At 48.6% G+C, this 21,281-nt stretch overlaps 1 protein-coding gene across 1 annotated transcript in view; it reads right to left on the bottom strand.

Annotated features, from left to right (window-relative positions):
- Positions 1-13,236, bottom strand: part of CUEDC1 (CUE domain containing 1) — a 258,696-nt gene extending 245,460 nt beyond the window's left edge. Inside the window, exon 1 of the mRNA XM_077295341.1 lies at positions 13,155-13,236. The gene's annotated coding sequence lies outside the window, so the exon portion shown is untranslated. The remainder of the gene's footprint in view (positions 1-13,154) is intronic.
- Between the last annotated feature and the right edge of the window lie 8,045 nt (positions 13,237-21,281).

The raw sequence follows: 21,281 nt of genomic DNA, 5'->3' as shown, positions 1-21,281 counted from the left end.
AGCTCCCCTATAGGGCTTCCATCTACAGTCCTCCCCATACATTACATGAGTGATAACTATTGTACATTCTATAATAGGTCATAAATCAGACAGTATAGTCCTCCATACAGTATTCTGGGCACCACAGTGCTCCTTACAGGATAATGAGCCCCATATATTGCTCCATACAGTATAATGAGCCCCATAAATTGCTCCATACAGTATTGTGGGCACCGCACAGTGCCCCATACAGAATAACATGCCCCATATATTGCTCCATACAGTATAATGAGCCCCACATGATGCTCCATACTGTATAATGGCCACACAGTGCTCCATACTGTATAATGGCAACACATGATGCTCCCATACTGCATAATGGCCACACATGATGCTCCATACTGTATAATGGCCACACAGTGCTCCATACTGTATAATGGCCACACATTGCTCCATACTGTATAATGGGCACACAGTGCTCCATACTGTATAATGGCCACACAGTGCTCCATACTGTATAATGGGCACACATAATGCTCCATACTGTATAATGGCCACACATGATGCTCCATACTGTATGATGGCCACACATGATGCTCCATACTGTATAATGGCCACACATGATGCTCCATACTGTATAATGGCCACACATGATGCTCCATACTGTATAATGGCCACACAGTGCTCCATACTGTATAATGGCCACACATGATGCTCTATACTGTATAATATCCACACAGTGCTCCATACTGTATAATGGCCACACATAGTGCTCCATACTGTATAATGGCCACACATAGTGCTCCATACTGTATAATGGCCACACATGATGCTCCATACTGTATAATGGCCACACATGATGCTCCATACTGTATAATGGGCACACATAATGCTCCATACTGTATAATGGTCACATGATGCTCCATACTGTATAATGGCCTCACATGATGCTCCATACTGTATAATGGCCACACATGATGCTCCATACTGTATAATGGCCACACATGATGCTCCATCCTGTATAATGGCCACACATGATGCTCCATACTGTATAATGGCCACACATGATGCTCCATACTGTATAATGGCCACACAGTGCTCCATACTGTATAATGGCCACACATGATGCTCTATACTGTATAATATCCACACAGTGCTCCATACTGTATAATGGCCACACATAGTGCTACATACTGTATAATGGCCACACATAGTGCTCCATACTGTATAATGGCCACACATGATGCTTCATACTGTATAATGGCCACACATGATGCTCCATACTGTATAATGGGCACACATAATGCTCCATACTGTATAATGGTCACATGATGCTCCATACTGTATAATGGCCTCACATGATGCTCCATACTGTATAATGGGCCCACATTATGCTCCATACTGTATAATGGCCACACATAGTTACTCCTACACACGTGGCTGCGCTCCGTACACCTTGCACACACCCGGCTCTGCTCCATACACCTCATACACACCTGGCTCCAATCCATACACATCATACACACACGGCTCCGCTCCGTACACCTCAAACACATTCAGCTCCGCTCCATACACCTCATACACACACGGCTCCGCTCCATACACCTTATACACACGGCTCCACTTCATACACCTTGTACACACTCAGCTCCGCTCCGTACACCTCATACACACACGGCTCCGCTCCATACACCTCTGTTGTGAATTTGGATTCTGGGCTCCCCCGGTGGCTACTGGTGGAATTGAACTGGTGTCTTCATCTTCTCTGTTCACCTGTTCCCATCAAGATGTGGGAGTCGCTATATAACCTTGCTGCTCTGTTAGTTGCTTGCCGGTCAACAATGTTATCAGAAGCCTCTCTGTGCTTGTTCCTGCTCCTAGACAACTACTAGATAAGTTGGACTCTTGTCCATGTTTGTTTTTGCATTTTGTTCCAGTTCACAGCTGTAGTTTCGTTACTGTGTCTGGAAAGCTCTTGTGAACGGGAATTGCCACTCTGGTGTTATGAGTTAATGCCAGAGTTTTAAAGTAATTTCTGGATGGTATTTTTGATAGGGTTTTCAGCTGACCATGAAAGTGTCCTTTCTGTCTTCTGCTATGTAGTAAGTGGACCTCAAATTTGCTAAACCTATTTTCATACTACGTTTGTTATTTCATCTCAACTCACCGCCAATACATGTGGGGGGCCTCTGTCTGCTTTCGGGGTATTTCTCTAGAGGTGAGCTAGGACTAATATTTTCTTCTGCTAGCTTTATTTAGTCCTCCGGCTGGGCTGGGCATCTAGAATCAACGTAGGCATGCTACCCGGCCACTGCTAGTTGTGCGTTAGGTTTAGTTCATGGTCAGCTCAGTTCCCATCTTTCAAGAGCTAGTTCCTATATATGCTTATGCTATGTTCTCTTGCCATTGAGATCATGACAGTTTGACCGGCCAACAAAGTGTTAATTGTTTGGGCTGAAGCAGGAGAAAAAGAAGTGTTGAAGGGAAATTTTTTTTTTTTTTTTTTTCCCCTCAGAGTTTTGCTGCCTAGCCCTTAATTGCTGTCTAGCTGCTTCTTACCTCCTCTTAACCCTTGAATGGCTCTGTGTCCATCTGTTTGTAATGGATCTTCAGAGTGTAATTGCAGGTTTGAATAATCTCGCCACGAAGGTACAAAATTTGCAAGATTTTGTTTGTCATGCACCTGTATCTGAGCCGAGAATTCCTTTGCCGGAATTTTTCTCGGGGAATAGATCCGGGTTTCAGAATTTTCGAAATAATTGCAAATTATTTTTGTCTTTGAAATCTCGCTCTGCCGGAGACCCTGCACAGCAGGTCAGGATTGTGATTTCCTTGCTCCGGGGCGACCCTCAAGACTGGGCTTTTTCATTGACACCAGGGGATCCTGCGTTGCTCAATGTGGATGCGTTTTTTCTGGCCTTGGGGTTGCTTTATGACGAACCTCATTTGGAGCTTCAGGCAGAAAAAACTTTGATGTCCCTATCTCAGGGGCAAGATGAAGCGGAAATTTACTGCCAAAGATTCCGTAAATGGTCTGTGCTTACTCAGTGGAATGAGTGCGCCCTGGCGGCGACTTTCAGAGAGGGTCTCTCTGATGCCATTAAGGATGTTATGGTGGGGTTCCCTGTGCCTGCGGGTCTGAATGAGTCCATGACAATGGCTATTCAGATCGATAGGCGTTTGCGGGAGCGCAAACCAGTGCACCATCTGGCGGTGTCCACTGAGAAGTCGCCAGAGAGTATGCAGTGTGATAGAATTCTGTCCCGAAGCGAGCGGCAGAATTTTAGACGGAAAAATGGGTTGTGTTTCTATTGTGGTGATTCTACTCATGTTATATCAGCATGCTCTAAGCGCACTAAAAAGCTTGGTAAATCTGTTTCCATTTGCACCTTACCGTCTAAATTTATTCTATCTGTGACCCTGATTTGCTCTTTGTCATCTATTACCACGGACGCCTATGTCGACTCTGGCGCCGCTTTGAGTCTTATGGATTGGTCCTTTGCCAAACGCTGTGGGTATGATTTAGAGCCTTTGGAGACTCCTATTCCTCTGAAGGGCATTGACTCCACCCCATTGGCTAATAATAAACCACAATACTGGACACAAGTAACTATGCGTATTAATCCGGATCACCAGGAGATTATTCGCTTTCTGGTGCTGTATAATCTACATGATGATTTGGTGCTAGGATTGCCTTGGCTGCAATCTCACAACCCAGTCCTCGACTGGAGAGCTATGTCTGTGTTGAGCTGGGGATGTAAGGGGGCTCATGGGGATGTACCTGTGGTTTCCATTTCATCATCCATTCCCTCTGAAATTCCTGAGTTCCTGTCTGACTATCGTGACGTCTTTGAAGAATCCAAGCTTGGTTCGTTACCTCCGCACCGAGAGTGCGATTGTGCCATAGATTTAATCCCGGGTAGTAAATACCCAAAGGGTCGTTTATTTAATCTGTCTGTGCCTGAACATGCTGCTATGCGAGAATATATAAAGGAGTCCTTGGAAAAGGGACATATTCGTCCATCGTCATCTCCCTTAGGAGCCGGTTTTTTCTTTGTGTCAAAAAAAGACGGCTCTTTGAGACCATGTATTGATTATCGGCTTTTGAATAAAATCACTGTTAAATATCAATACCCATTGCCGTTGCTGACTGATTTGTTTGCTCGCATAAAGGGGGCCAAGTGGTTCTCTAAGATTGACCTTCGTGGGGCGTATAATTTGGTGCGAATCAGGCAGGGGGATGAGTGGAAAACCGCATTTAATACGCCCGAGGGCCACTTTGAGTATTTAGTGATGCCTTTTGGTCTTTCTAATGCTCCGTCAGTTTTCCAGTCCTTTATGCATGATATTTTTCGCGATAATTTGGATAAATTTATGATTGTGTATCTGGATGATATTCTGATTTTTTCGGATGACTGGGACTCTCATGTCCAGCAAGTCAGGAGGGTTTTGCGGTCTAATTCTTTGTGTGTGAAGGGTTCTAAGTGTGTTTTTGGGGTACAGAGGATTTCCTTTTTGGGATATATTTTTTCCCCCTCTTCCATTGAAATGGATCCTGTCAAGGTTCAAGCTATTTGTGATTGGACGCAGCCCTCTTCTCTTAAGAGTCTTCAGAAATTTTTGGGCTTTGCTAACTTTTATCGTCGATTTATTGCTGGTTTTTCGGATATTGCTAAGCCATTGACCGATTTGACTAAGAAGGGTGCTGATGTTGCTGATTGGTCCCCTGATGCTGTGGAGGCCTTTCGGGAGCTTAAGCGCCGTTTTTCCTCTGCCCCTGTGTTGCGTCAGCCTGATGTTGCTCTACCTTTTCAGGTTGAGGTCGACGCTTCTGAGATCGGAGCTGGGGCAGTGTTGTCGCAGAAAAGTTCTGACTGCTCCGTGATGAGGCCTTGTGCCTTCTTTTCCCGTAAATTTTCGCCCGCTGAGCGGAATTATGATGTTGGGAATCGGGAGCTTTTGGCCATGAAGTGGGCTTTTGAGGAGTGGCGCCATTGGCTTGAGGGGGCCAGACATCAGGTGGTGGTATTGACTGACCACAAAAATTTGATTTATCTTGAGACCGCCAGGCGCCTGAATCCTAGACAGGCGCGCTGGTCATTATTTTTCTCTCGGTTTAATTTTGTGGTGTCATACCTACCGGGTTCTAAGAATGTTAAGGCGGATGCCCTTTCTAGGAGTTTTGAGCCTGACTCGCCTGGTAACTCTGAGCCCACAGGTATCCTTAAGGATGGAGTGGTATTGTCAGCCGTTTCTCCAGACCTGCGGCGGGCCTTGCAGGAGTTTCAGGCGGAGAGACCTGATCGTTGCCCACCTGATAAACTGTTTGTTCCTGATGATTGGACCAGTAGAGTCATCTCTGAGGTTCATTCTTCTGCGTTGGCAGGTCATCCTGGCATTTTTGGTACCAGGGATTTGGTGGCAAGGTCCTTCTGGTGGCCTTCCCTGTCACGAGATGTGCGAGGCTTTGTGCAGTCTTGTGACGTTTGTGCTCGGGCCAAGCCTTGTTGTTCTCGGGCTAGTGGATTATTGTTGCCCTTGCCTATTCCTAAGAGGCCTTGGACGCACATCTCGATGGATTTTATTTCAGATCTGCCTGTTTCTCAGAAGATGTCTGTCATCTGGGTGGTGTGTGACCGTTTTTCTAAGATGGTCCATTTGGTTCCTCTGCCCAAGTTACCTTCTTCTTCCGAGTTGGTTCCTCTGTTTTTTCAAAATGTTGTTCGTTTGCATGGTATTCCTGAGAATATCGTTTCTGACAGAGGGACCCAATTCGTGTCTAGATTTTGGCGGGCATTCTGTGCTAGGATGGGCATAGATTTATCTTTTTCGTCCGCTTTCCATCCTCAGACGAATGGCCAGACCGAGCGGATTAATCAGACCCTGGAGACATATCTGAGGTGTTTTGTGTCTGCTGACCAGGATGATTGGGTTGCTTTTTTGCCATTGGCGGAGTTCGCTCTCAATAATCGGGCCAGCTCTGCCACTTTGGTGTCCCCGTTTTTCTGTAATTCGGGGTTTCATCCTCGATTTTCCTCTGGTCAGGTGGAATCTTCGGATTGTCCTGGAGTGGATGCTGTGGTGGACAGATTGCATCAGATCTGGGGGCAGGTGGTGGACAATTTGAGGTTGTCCCAGGAGAAGACTCAGCTTTTTGCCAACCGCCACCGTCGTGTTGGTCCTCGGCTTTCTGTTGGGGATTTGGTGTGGTTGTCTTCTCGTTTTGTCCCTATGAGGGTCTCTTCTCCTAAGTTTAAGCCTCGGTTTATCGGCCCGTATAAGATATTGGAGATTCTTAACCCTGTTTCCTTCCGTTTGGACCTCCCTGCATCCTTTTCTATTCATAACGTTTTTCATCGGTCATTATTGCGCAGGTATGAGGTACCGGTTGTGCCTTCCGTTGAGCCTCCTGCTCCGGTGTTGGTTGAGGGTGAGTTGGAGTACGTTGTTGAGAAAATCTTGGACTCTCGTGTTTCCAGACGGAGACTCCAGTATCTGGTCAAGTGGAAGGGATACGGCCAGGAGGATAATTCTTGGGTGAATGCATCTGATGTTCATGCCTCCGATCTGGTTCGTGCCTTTCATAGGGCCCATCCTGATCGCCCTGGTGGTTCTGGTGAGGGTTCGGTGCCCCCTCCTTGAGGGGGGGGTACTGTTGTGAATTTGGATTCTGGGCTCCCCCGGTGGCTACTGGTGGAATTGAACTGGTGTCTTCATCTTCTCTGTTCACCTGTTCCCATCAAGATGTGGGAGTCGCTATATAACCTTGCTGCTCTGTTAGTTGCTTGCCGGTCAACAATGTTATCAGAAGCCTCTCTGTGCTTGTTCCTGCTCCTAGACAACTACTAGATAAGTTGGACTCTTGTCCATGTTTGTTTTTGCATTTTGTTCCAGTTCACAGCTGTAGTTTCGTTACTGTGTCTGGAAAGCTCTTGTGAACGGGAATTGCCACTCTGGTGTTATGAGTTAATGCCAGAGTTTTAAAGTAATTTCTGGATGGTATTTTTGATAGGGTTTTCAGCTGACCATGAAAGTGTCCTTTCTGTCTTCTGCTATGTAGTAAGTGGACCTCAAATTTGCTAAACCTATTTTCATACTACGTTTGTTATTTCATCTCAACTCACCGCCAATACATGTGGGGGGCCTCTGTCTCCTTTCGGGGTATTTCTCTAGAGGTGAGCTAGGACTAATATTTTCTTCTGCTAGCTTTATTTAGTCCTCCGGCTGGGCTGGGCATCTAGAATCAACGTAGGCATGCTACCCGGCCACTGCTAGTTGTGCGTTAGGTTTAGTTCATGGTCAGCTCAGTTCCCATCTTTCAAGAGCTAGTTCCTATATATGCTTATGCTATGTTCTCTTGCCATTGAGATCATGACACACCTCATACACACACTTACCCTGGCAACCAGCACAGCAAAGTCCTGCAATCCATGGAGGTCCCGATCATGTGACCACTGACTCCTCCCCTCCTGTGACCTCATCACAGGTCCTGTTTGCACAGAGCAGCTAATATATGGTGTGCTGCTCTGCGGGTGCAGGGATGACCGGCTGATATTGCGCACCACACTAGTGACAGCAAATGTCAGGGATTATGGAGAGTCAGCACCAGGTGTTCTGACCGCCGCTCTGCCGCCCCGTCTTTCGGTGACGACTGCCGCCTGAAGCAAAGGGCTCAACTTGCCCCATGATAGCGGCGCCCCTGCCTGTGTGTCCTATCTGTAATAGTTTAGTCAAACAAAAAAAAGAGACTTTGGCTGCCCACACAGAACTGACATTATTCTCAGTCAGAGAGGAACCTAAACCCAGACTCATCACTACATCTATATATAGTGAAATAACCGTGGTCACCACTGCCCGGACTATTAGGTCCATTGCTAGCATGAACAGAACAATAAATATGCGAGTGCAGAGCTCTGGAATCATACACGATCCTTCAGGAGATGTGATAATGTGAGGGGCGATAACTGCAGAACCTTCAGGTGTTGGGTGCTGGGTACCAGAGTGCACAGGACTCATCTGCACTGACAGCATCACATACACCAGCACCGCACTGCCTGCACCCCAGCACAGTACTGGACAGGACTCCGGATACACAGGGAAGAGCACATCACATGCACCAGCACCGCACTGCCTGCACCCCAGCACAGTACTGGACAGGACTCCGGATACACAGGGAAGAGCACATCACATACACCAGCACCGCACTGCCTGCACCCCAGCACAGTACTGGACAGGACTCCGGATACACGGGAGAGCACATCACATACACCAGCACCGCACTGCCTGCACCCCAGCACAGTACTGGACAGGACTCCGGATACTCAGGGGAGCGCACAGGTTACACTGCGCTGGATATATGCAAGGGATTGTTAGGGTATGTGTCCACAATCAGGATGGCCGGCGGTATCGTCGGAGCGGCAAACCCGCTCGGCGCTAAGCCCCGCCCCCTTCTGGGACGCGATGATGCCGGATGTGTTCATTGCACACATCCGGCATCATCGCACCCCTCGCATAGGGCCCTGTGTTATTCCTTGCGGCGGCGCAGCTGTTGTGAATTAGACTTTTTTGGCTCCCTCTTGTGGTCACTGGTGATATGACTCTGGGATTGTCTTTCTCAGTTTGGCACCCACCTGGGTCGTTAGTCCAGGGGTGTTGCTATATAAGCTTCCTGGATTCTCAGTCCAGTGCCTGGCATCGTTGTAATCAGATCCTTTCTGTTTGCTCCTGTCTGCTGGTCCTGGTTCTTGCAAAATTAAGCTAAGTCGTGCTTCCTTGTTTTTTGGTTATTTGTATGGCTCTTATTTTCTGTCCAGCTTGTACTAAATGTGATTCCTGATTTTGCTGGAAGCTCTAGGGGGCTGGTATTCTCCCCCCGGGCCGTTAGACGGTTCGGGGGTTCTTGAATATCCAGCGTGGAAATTTTGATAGGGTTTTTGCTGACCGTATAAGTCATCTTACTATATTCTGCTATTAGTCAGTGGGCCTCTCTTTGCTAAATATCTAGTTCATTCTTACGTTTGTCTTTTCTCCTTACCTCACCGTTATTATTTGTGGGGGGCTTGTATCCAACTTTTGGGGTCTTTTCTCTGGAGGCAAGAAAGGTCTATCTTTTCCCTTCTAGGGTTAGTTAGTTCTCCGGCTGGCGCGAGACGTCTAGAACCAACGTAGGCACGTTCCCCGGCTGCTGCTATTTGTGGTGCTAGGATTAGATATACGGTTAGCCCAGTTACCACTGCCCTATGAGCTGGTTTTTTATGTTTGCAGACTTGGTATGTACTTTTGAGACCCTCTGCCATTGGGGTCATAACACGCAGCGTCGCCGCAAGGAACACGTACATGCTGCGATCTTAAAAGAAGCGCAGCATGTCCGGAGTCGCAGGGCCGACGGATGCGTGTTTCCACGCATAGTGGAGACGGGATTTCATAAAATCCCCTCCACTATGCTGGAACATCTGGACGCTGCGTGTTTGACGCTGCGGCCCCACACAGCATCAAACACGCAGCGTTTCCTGAACGTGGACACGTACCCTAATTGGGGGGGATTTGATTATTATGTGGGATCCTGCTAAGCAGAGACAAAGGTGGGTTCAGGCCTGATCATACTCAAGAATCACAGGCAGTATATCCATATATACTCATCACACTCATTTATTAACAGAGACACATACTGTACACTACACACTACAGATACACTATTACATACACAAGAAACCTCTGCATCCATTCACACACAGGAAAGCAGACACTATACACACTATTACATACACTATAAATGACTTTGAATATACTCACGAGTGCTGCAGTAGAGACTTCACTGCTTACCCCATCCCAGGTCACCAGGGGCAGAGGCTAGTGCTCCATATCGGCCCTAGCACAGGAGGACATAGGGAGCTGCTGCCTCCTCTGAGTCTGTGCAGACAAGATCTCCCCCTCCTCCTCCTCTCGGTCCGACTGCCTCCTGTGATCTCAGGACGGCAGCTGCAGACGAAGGAGTTATGGAGGGGATAGCGTACAGAGGCACCAGCAGGCAGTGTGTCAGCATCTATTCTAAGGAATGGTGGGGGCTGGGGGTCCTTCCTGCAGTGGAGGGAGCAGACCTACGTCTGGAGCCAGGAGGGGCAATATCAATTTGTGACACTGCCACCTACTGGCCTCTGTAATTGTCACACACGGAGGAGATTTCTGGCTCTGACCTCCTCCTGCTTTGTCACTTACTGCCGATGTCCTGATCAGCCGGAGGGTGAGGGGAGAGAAGATTGAGGAGGTGACAGTGCTGGAGGCGGCACCCAGCTCTGCACAGGAGCAATGCTCAGGACTTTGTGCAGGGTCTCCTGCACTGAGCGCTCCCACTGCCGCCCTGCAGGTGGCGCCGCCTGAGACAACAAGCTCAAGTTGCCTCATTACAGTTGCGCCCCTGGGTGGCAGCGTTCCAAATATGAAAGACTTGGCTGCACAGGGGAATCTCTGAAGCGTCTTGCAGGTTATGGCTAAAGCCGTGTTCACACAAGCGTTTTTACGGTCTGTATATGGACCACAATGCCTGGTCTGACGTGTCATGTGTCTATTAGATTCAGTCTGGGTGAGGGGACCTGTGGTCAGTCTTGGCATTGATGCAGTGAAATGCACTCGTGTGAACACGGCCTACAGCAGTTAGCCGTCACAAATGGACTTACCACACAAAACCCATCAGTACGGCTCTCCACTTGTGTTGTGAGACTAGTAGCTGGCGACCATGCAGATGGCACACTCCTGTCACCGGCGACCGTCGCACACAAGAATCCAGCGACGTATCACGTTTTGTCCCTCTGAGCATGCCTGGATGGATTTTCAAGCCCGGGAAAAAGTCTCCCTCTCACTCTCTCGAATACCAAGTCCTCCGTCGTTGGCTATACTGGAAGCCTATGGACGCAGGATCCGTCACTGACCGTCAAACACTCTCTCTCCCCCCGGAATACCAAGTCCTATATCCACACCAGAAAAGCTCAGCCGACGCATCCGTCATAACACTGTATGCGTTGCCTCCGTTGTATCACTATTTTAGTGATATCCGTAGGCACGTCGTCCCGACGCATTAGGACGGGACACTGCCTACGGAAGTGTGAAAAGAAGCCTAAGGCTACTTTCACACTAGCGTTTTTTTGCATACGTCGCAATGCGTCGTTTTTTCCCCATAGACTAACATTAGCGACGCATTGCGACGTATTGACACACGTCGCAACCGTCGTGCGACGGTTGCGTCGTTTTGTGGCAGACCGCCGGCCGCAAAAAACGTTACATGTGCGGCCGGGACTCCGCCCGCACCTCACAATGGGGCAGCGGATGCGTGGAAAAACAGCATCCGCTGCCCCCGTTGTGCAGCGCTTGCACAGTATGCGTCAGTACATCGGGCCGACGCAGCGCGACGGCCCCGTACCGACGCTAGTGTGAAAGTAGCCTAAGGCCTCTTTCACACTTCCGTCTTTTTCCTCCAGTCGAAATCTGTTGAGTTTTGAAAAAACAGGATCCTGCAAATTTTTCTGCAGGATCCTGTTTTTTTTCCCATAGACTTGTATTAGCGACGGATTGTGACGGATGGCCATCTGTTTCATCCGTCGTGCACTGAATCCATCGGAAAATAGCGGTCCGTCATGGAGAGAAAACGTTCAGAGGAACGTTTTTTCTGTACGGCGGAAAACCGCTCAGCAACGGGTCCTGCGCTGTCCGTCGTTGGCTATAATGGAAGCCTATGGACTCAGGATCCGTCGCTGACCGTCACACACAGGAATCCAGCGACGTATCCCAATTTTTCATTCTGAGCATGCCCGGAACCATTTTCCAACTCGGGGGAAAAACTCTCTCTCTCAAATTTTATACCTTAAAATTCAGGCTGGAACTCGTTCGACGCATGCGTTACACACGTTTTTCCCTATTTTCACAACATTCGTCGATACGTCACTTCACTGCATTAGGACGTACCCCGAAGGACGGAAGTGTGAAAGAAGCCTTAAATGCTTGTTTCTGCCATTTTCTCAAACCCATGACTTCTTATTTTTCCATCAGTAGAGCTGGATGAGCACTTCTTTTCTACACACTGACTTTTTTTTTTAAGCCACCATTTTGGGGGACATCCACAAACCAACCAGCAAAAATGCACTGTCGCCCAATATCTTCCTCCTGACCTATTTATTTGACTCCTTCGAGGTGCAGCAATTTTTAGTTTTCAAATTACAACATTCATTTAACCCCTTAGTGACAGAGCCAAATTTGTACTTAATGACCAAGCCAATTTTTACAATTCTGACCACTGTCACTTTATGAGGTTATAGCTCTGGAATGCTTTAACAGATCCTGGTGATTCTGAGGGTATGTGCCCACGTTCAGGAAACGCTGCGTTTTTGACGCAGCGTTGTTCCGCAGCGTCAAAAACGCAGCGTCCAGATGTTACAGCATAGTGGAGGGGATTTAATGAAATCCCGACTCCACTATGCGTTAAAAACGCATGCGTTTTTGCCGTGAAAACGCACATGCGGTGCGTTTTTTCAAAACGCAGCATGTTGCTACTATGAGCAAAACACGCAGGTACACCGCAGGTGACCTGCCAGTGACCTCAGGTGCAGTTTTGGTCAGGATTTTACCTACATAAAATCCTGACCAAAGCCTGAAGCAAAACTGAACGTGGACACATACCCTGAGACTGTTTTTTCGTGACATAGTGTACATTGTTCGGCCTTCCTCCACGTATGATGCGGTGTGGATTCTAGCATACAGATAAACCTTCATCCATTTCCTCAGTAAACAGACTGTATAGGTTCTTAAGTCTATATTTATTGAGATGGTGAACGATGAACAACAATAGTAGATGATATTGTGAGATGTGCGATATAATGGATGATCAGGTAAAAACTACAAAGGAAATAACAGTGCGTCAGTACTTGGCACATTACAGCGCATTGCAGGATGCAATAACATGAATAACAGAGCTAACACAGCATAAGGCAGATACACAGTTATCATGGCTATCTTAGGGCAGGTTCAGGCTGTCAGCATTGTTTTACTTTATACAGGCAAACATCTATCTGCATACAGAGAAACAGCAATATGAAACAAAGCCCAACATGCCTAACTACACACTCTGCTATATTGGCTGCATAACTGTTCTAACATAAAACACACATGTAAGTACATTTGTGCCTCACCGGAATCCGCTTATCAAGAGCAATGATCTGCAGGAAGAATATGGCTACTCTTGTCTGGGAAACCAGGGGGGCAGTTCTAGTCAGAAAACAGGCTTAGGGCTCTTTTCCACATGCGAGGCACACGTCCGTATCTCGCATGTGGAAACCAAGCTGTGGAGCCGGCACTCCAGAGCGGAGCGTGCGGCCGCATAGGAACACATGGAGCTGCACAGCTCCGCTCCAAAGTGCCGGCGCCAGAGCTTGGTTTCCACATGTGAGATACGGACGTGTGCCTTGCATGTGGAAATGAGCCCTTAAAGCGATATGCTCCTGAATACAGGAACAGGATAAATGTTTACCTAATGACCTCTATTGGTGACAACTGGTACTACATTGTGAATTAACTTGCTGCACATTAATGAGCAGGACATACTTCATGTTAGTGGTAAAATATCTTCGATATGACTTGCGTTTATTTATGAAAAAAACTGAAATTTGGGGGGGCGTGGCTTAGAGCCCTGTCATGTAGGAAGCAGGATTCTTGAGCTCTGTGGGGACACCAGAGAAAGCGACCTATAACTCAATAAAAAGAAGGTGGTCTAATTTGGACCCTGTTTGGGTGGATTCAGAACTGCCTGTGGAGCAATCCAAGACCACCTGTGACCCTCTACGTGCTGGCACAGCCGAGATATTGGCTTTGAAACCCAGCAGGACCGGACACTGCAGGCTGGTGAGTGGAGCAGCACCACAGATCCCTGCCCCTCATTAAAATAGTTCCCTATCCCCAGCTCCTAGCACAGCCATCAGGCGATGATGGTGACGAAAATATACCCCACTCACTTCTGATCACTAGTCGGACTGTCACCAGCTCACTCTCACCCTTCCTGAAGGTGGCACACCAGAGCAGCATCTGTTCCTACGATCTTAGCAGAAGGTCTAGTTTGTACCAGAGATTCATATAAGGGCCCTCTTTTTTGGCCCATATACCTTCAATATCCACAAAATGGGTACAGCCCCTGGGTTAGCATTTCTCCTACCTCATTACTGCCCCTGCTGTCATTTGAAGTTTTCTTCATCTCTCTGAGGCTCCATAACACCTTGAACCAACATCAAACACTGCTTCTGAGCCTGCTACTGATGTGAACTTTCTATCTGCTATTTCTGGAGGTCAACGCTATGCAGTGATTACTGCTTTTTTTTAACCGCCTACCTACACTTAAGGTACCTTCACACTAAACGATATCGCTAGCGATCCGTGACGTTGCAGCGTCCTGGCTAGCGATATCGTTGTGTTTGACACGCAGCAGCGATCAGGATCCTGCTGTGATATCGCTGGTCGTTGAACAAAGTTCAGAACTTTATTTGGTTGTCAGATCGGCGTGTATCGTCGTGTTTGACACCAAAAGCAACGATACCAGCGATGTTTTACACTGGTAACCAGGGTAAACATCGGGTTACTAAGCGCAGGGCCGCGCTTAGTAACCCGATGTTTACCCTGGTTACCAGTGTAAAATGTAAAAAAAACAAACAGTACATACTCACCTGCGCGTCCCCCGGCGTCTGCTTCCCACACTGACTGAGCGCCGTAAAGTGAAAGCACAGCGGTGACGTCACCGCTCTGCTGTTAGGGCCGGCGCTTATTCAGTGCAGGAAGCGGACGCCGGGGGACGCGAATGTGAGTATGTACTGTTTGTTTTTTTTACATTTTACGCTGGTAACCAGGGTAAACATCGGGTTACTAAGCGCGGCCCTGCGCTTAGTAACCCGATGTTTACCCTGGTTACCTGGGGACCTCTGCATCGTTGGTCGCTGGAGAGCGGTCTGTGTGACAGCTCTCCAGCGATCAAACAGCAGCGATCAGCATCGTTGTCGCTATCGCTGCAGCGTCGCTTAATGTGAAGGTACCTTTACTTGGATAAAGCCCCCCTCTATTGGGGCTCGCCTTCCGTATTGCGGTTGACCCCGGCCCTATTTGAGATGTATTTGTGCCTCTTTGTTGCTGGGCCCTAATCTATTGTTCTTATTTACTAAACAATTTGGATCTAATCCTACCTGGCTTTCTCTGATGTCTACACTAGTGATGAGTGAACGTGCTAGCCACTACTCGTTACTCGCCCGGCGTACTCAGCGAGCATTTCCGGGATTATTCGGCGGTAACTGCAGTCTCCACCCAGCAGTTTTGGCGGACTTTAGAGACCCAATCACGGTGCAGGGATTGTCTGCCGCAGCCATCTTTGTTGTGGTCGTGCAGTGATTGGCTGGGCCACACAGCATCATCCCAAGTATAAGAGACCCGGCACCGCCCTGCTCGCTGCATTCTGTTCCTGTTTCAGAGAGAGTAGGGAGAGCTGCTGCTGAGAGGGTGAGAAACATGGTTTTAGAGTTAATGTAGGTCTGCAACTCTTACATCCACAACTCCTCAGAAACCAAAAGTCCTTTTTAGGGCTAATTCGTGGGTCCCGATATTGTAGTGCTAGATAGGCACAGCATATCCACATCAGTGCAAGGCCTGCAGGCACTGTATATGCGTCCATTGGTCCCACTGCATCCAAAGCTCCATAACTGCCCGCTGCTGCAGCTTATTTACTGTCTGTATACCTTTTTTTTTTTTTTTTCCAAAAAATCCCCCTCCCCAAAAAAAAAAAATATATATACAGTCTGTTCTGTCAGACTGAGGCCTATTGAAAAATTATAGTTTGTCAGGCATATGTAGCATAGTTGTGTGTGCTACCCTTGTGCCCCCCTTTTTTTTTTGTTTAACCCCTTCCCGACCTATGACGCCACGTAGGCATCATGAAAGTCGGTGCCAATCCGACCTATGACGCCTATGTGGCGTCATGGCGGGATCGCTTCCCTGCGGGTCGGGTGACCGGGGTAATTGAAATGTCACCAGACCCGCAGGTGCAGCGGGACCTGTACTTCACCCCGGGGGGGTGGCTTTGCCGCCCCGGGTCTACCATCGCTCTGGGTGACCTTTTTGTCACCCCGTCCAGCTCTGATTGGAGCTAGCGTCCATGTGACGCTAGCTCTCCAATCAGATCTGGAGGGGCGGAGTAAAACATGTCTGTCCTCGTTCTCCAGACTCATCCCATTGCTGGAAGCTGGAGAACGAGGTCCCTCCTGTCAGGTCAGACTTGCCGCCGCTGCCTCCGCCGCCTCTGCTCCTGCCGCTGCCGTAAGGTACTCCCCTCTCTGCCGTCCACCTCCGCGCTCTGCCCCCCTGATCACCCTCCCCCCCCGATCTTACCCCCTGCCCCCCTTTTCACCCCCCCGCTGCTGCTGCCAGCTCCAACAGCTGCATCACCTCAGCTCCCCCAGCTCCTGACAGCCCCGCCTGCCCCTGGTGATCACCCCCTGATCACCCCCTGCCCCCTTGATCACCACCTGCCCCCCTGAGCACCACCTGCCCCCCTTATCACCCCCTGCCCCCCTGATCAACCCCCGCCCCCCTGATCACCCCCCTGCTGCTGCCACAGATTGCTGCTGCTGCTTCGCCTCTGCCCCCCGCGCCTGACAGCCCTCTCCTGTCCCCCGGTGATCTCCCCCTGATCACCCCCTGATCACCCCCCTGCTGCTGCCACCGATTCCATCTGCTGCTGCTGCATCGCCTCTGCCCCCCCGCGCCTGACAGCCCTATCCTGTCCCCCGGTGATCACCCCCCTGCTGCTGACGCCGATTCCATCTGCTGCTGCTGCATCGCCTCTGCCCCCCGGCGCCTGACAGCCCCCTCCTGTCCCCTGGTGATCACCCCCTGCACCCTTGATCACCGCCTGCCCCCCTGAGCACCCCCTGCCCTCTGATCAACCTCCGCCCCCTGATCACCCCCTGCTGCTGCTGCAGATTTCATCTGCTGCTGCATTGCCTCAGCCCCCCCACACCTGACAGCCCCCTCCTGCCCCTCGGTGATCACCTCCTGTCCCCCTGATCACCTCCTGTCCCCCTGATCACCTCCTGTCCCCCTGATCACCCCTCCGCCCCCCTGATCATCCCCCTGCTGCTGCCGCCGATTCCATCTGCTGCTGCATCGCTTCCGTGCCCCCCCCCCCCCCCCCCGTGCTTGACAGCCCCCTCCTGTCCCCCGGTGATCACCCCCCTGCTGCTGCCGATTCCATCTGCTGCTTTTGCATCGCCTCTGCCCCCCCGCACCTGACAGCCCCCTCCTGTCCCCCGGTGATCAGCCCCTGCCCCCCCTGATCACCCCCCGCCCCCCTGATCACCCCCTGCTGCTGCCGCCGATTCCATTTGCTGCTGCATCACCTCAGCCCCCCGCGCCTGACAGCCCCCCCCCCGCGCCTGACAGCCCCCACCTGCAGTAGAAAGTTTCACCAAACACTCGCACATAGACACACACGCACACTATAATAAATAAAATAAAGTTTAGGTTTTTTTTACACACACCACACACACAATGTCCCGCTCATCCCAGTCACAAAGGCTGTACTTCGCTGAGGAGGCATATTCCTTTATTGCCTCCGAAGCTGATAGTGAGGGAGAGGACCCCACTTTTCTGTATTCCTCCCACTCTTCCTCCTCCAGTGACACGGACTCGCCACCACCAAGACGTCGCAGGACAAGAAATCGTGCGGAGCCCAGGAAAGAAGATTCGGAGCCCAGGGGGAGAAGACCCACAGCCAAGTGTAAGTAACCCCCAACCTAGTGCTAGTCACACCCAACCTAGCACTAGTGCCCCTGTCTGGACCCCCGTCCCTGAAAATTTTGCTCCACGGATTCCTGATTTCATTCCCCAATCAGGAATCCAATTCGAGACTGCCAACCTCAGGGAAATAGACTTTTTCAAAGTCTTTTTCTCGGAGTCAATTGTCAGTCTCATGGTGGAGCAAACTAATTTGTATGCCCTGCAATTTTTTGCCGAGAACCCAAGTTCATCATTTACTACTTGGAATCCCGTTGACTCCGTAGAAATGATGAAATATTGGGGACTGGTCCTTCACATGGGGATTGTGAAGAAACCAGAAATTCGCCAATACTGGAGTACTGATATTTTATATCAAACTCCAATATATGGCATGGTTATGATTCGCAAGCGTTTTGAGGCGATTCATAAATTTCTCCACTTTAGGGACAATACGGACATCCTTCCCCGCGATGACCCGAATTTTGATAGACTGTTCAAAATTCGGCCGGTCATCGAACACTTCAGCAACAAGTTTGCTGAAGTGTACATTCCCCAAAGGGAAATTTGTGTGGATGAATCCCCCATCCACTTCAAAGGGAGGCTTCAGTTCCGTCAGTACCTGCCCAGCAAAAGGGCGAGGTACTGGATAAAACTCTACAAGCTGTGTGAGAGTACCTCAGGGTACACTCTCAGCTTTAGGGTTTATCAAGGAAAGGACAGCAGTATCCAGCCCCCAGAATGTCCACCTGCTCTGGGGGTGAGTGGGAAAATAGTGTGGGATTTGGTCCACCCACTGCTTGATAAAGGTTGCCATCTGTACGTTGATAACTTTTATACAAGCATCCCACTCTTTCAATCCCTCTCTGCCAGAGCTACCGCAGCTTGCGGTACTGTGCACAGAAACAAGAGGGGTCGCTAATTGAGCAGACTCTCCCAAAAGGTGAGAGCCGAGCCCAATGTAGCGGCAACATGCTTGTGGTCAAGTTCAAAGACAAAAGGGACGTCTTTTTCTTGACAACAATTCATGGTCCCGGCACCACGGCCACCACTGTTCGAGGTACCCCAGAACAGGTCCACAAACCGGACTGTGCCCTGGGGTACAACAAACACATGGGGGAGTTGATCTTTCTGATCAAGTCCTCCAGCCCTATAGTGCCATGCGGAAGACGAAGGTATGGTATAAAAAACTGGCTGTGTACATCGTACAAATGGCACTGTATAACACATTCGTTCTATCACGATGTGCAGGCCAGACCAACAACACCTTCCTTCAGTTCCAGGAGGCGGTGATAAAGGCCTTGATGTTTGGAGGCGAGGAAGGAGCGGGCCACAGCACCTCTGGAACTCAAGTTTCCCGTATTGTACCAGGGCTACATTTTCCCTGTGAGGGGAGAGCAAAAAAAAGGTGCCGGGTATGCTATAAAAGGGGGATAAGAAGAGAAACTCGTTTCCAATGTGAAACGTGTCCCGACAAACCTGGACTGTGTTTGATTGAATGCTTCAGAATTCATCACACGTCCGTGGACTAAACACATCCTGACATTCCCTTGCAGAACTCACCCACACCAGGCTGATATACACAACACCACACACACACCAACCTGACGTACACTACACCACACACCAACTTGACATACACTACACCACACACACCAATTTGACGTAGTGTGTCAGGTTGGTGTGTATGGCGTAGTGTACGTCAGGTTGGTGTGTGGTGTGGTATAGTGTACGTCAGGTTGGTGTGTGTGTGTGGTGTATACTACACCACACACACCACCAACCTGACATACACTACATACCTTCCATACGCAACATGGTGTCCACTAACGATTGGAGCTAATTTTCCATTCAAAAAGTCAAATGGCGCTCTTTCCCTTCCGAGCCTTGCCGTGCGCCCAAACAGTGGGTTACCCCCACATGTGCACATGTGAGGTATCGGTGTACTCAGGAAAATTGCCCAACAAATTTTTGCATCCATTTTATCCTGATGCCCATGTGAAAATGAAAAAAATTGAGGCTAAAATTAAATTTTTGTGAAAAAAAAAAAGTACTTTTTCATTTTTATGGATCAATTTGTGAAGCACCTGGGGGTTCAAAGTGCTCAATACGAAACTAGATAAGTTCCTTGGGGGGGGTCTAGTTTCCAAAATGGGGTCACTTGTGGGGGAGCTCCAATGTTTAGGCACGCAGGGGCTCTCCAAATGCGACATGGTGTCCGCTAACAATTGGAGCTAATTTTTCATTCAAAAAGTGAAATGGCGCTCCTTCGCTTCCGAGCCTTGCCGTGCGCCCAAACAGTGGTTTACCCCCACATGTGAGGTATCGGTGTACTCAGGAGAAATTGCCCAACAAATTTTAGCATCCATTTTATCCTGATGCCCATGTGAAAATGAGAAGAATTGAGGCTAAAATAAAATTTTTATAAAAAAAAGTACTTTTCATTTTTATGGATCAATTTGTGAAGCACCTGGGGGTTCAAAGTGCTCACTATACATATAGATAAGTTCCTTGGGGGTCTAGTTTCCAAAATGGGGTCACTTGTGGTGGAGCTCCAATGTTTAGGCACACGGGCTCTCCAAATGCGACATGGTGTCCGCTAACGATTGGAGCTAATTTTTAATTCAAAAAGTCAAATGGCGCTCCTTCCCTTCCGAGTCCTGCCGTGCGCCCAAACAGTGGTTCCCCCCACATATGAGGTTTCAGCGTACTCAGGACAAATTGTACAACAACTTTTGGGGTCCAGTTTCTCCTTTTACCCTTGGGAAAATACAAAAATTGTTGCTAAAAGATAATTTTTGTGACTAAAAAGTTAAATGTTCATTTTTTCCTTCCATGTTGCTTCTGCTGCTGTGAAACACCTGAAGGGGTTAATAAACTACTTGAATGTGGTTTTGAGCACCTTGGGGGGTGCTGTTTTTAGAATGGTGTCACTTTTGGGTATTTTCTTTCATATAGACCCCTCAAAGTGACTTCAAATGTGAGGTGGTCCCTAAAAGAAATGGTTTTGTAAATTTTGTTGTAAAAATGAGAAATCACTGGTCAAATTTTAACCCTTATAACTTCTTAGCAAAACAAAATTTTGTTTTAAAAATTATGCTGATGTAAAGTAGACATGTGGGAAATGTTATTTATTAACTATTTTGTGTCACATAACTCTCTGGTTTAACGGAATAAAAATTAAAAATTTGAAAATTGCGAAATTTTCTAAATTTTTCGCCAAATTTCTGATTTTTTTTTTAGAAATAAACGCAAAAATTATCGACCTAAATTTACCACTAACATGAAGCCCAATATGTCACGAAAAAACATTCTCAGAACCGCTAGGATCCGTTGAAGCGTTCCTGCGTTATTACCTCATAAAGGGACACTGGTCAGAATTGCAAAAAAATGGCCAGGTCATTAAGGTCAAAATAGGCTGAGTCATGAAGGGGTTACATTCACCGAAAAAGGCCTCATATATATCTGCGTGCTCCAAGTTTGGTCATTGGAGGCTGGTGTATTTTTTGGGGGGG

Source organism: Ranitomeya variabilis, chromosome 3, assembly GCF_051348905.1.
Source record: "Ranitomeya variabilis isolate aRanVar5 chromosome 3, aRanVar5.hap1, whole genome shotgun sequence".
Taxonomy (NCBI): domain Eukaryota; kingdom Metazoa; phylum Chordata; class Amphibia; order Anura; family Dendrobatidae; genus Ranitomeya; species Ranitomeya variabilis.
Note: the sequence above shows the minus strand (reverse complement) of the source record. Positions and strands in the feature narration are given on the sequence as shown.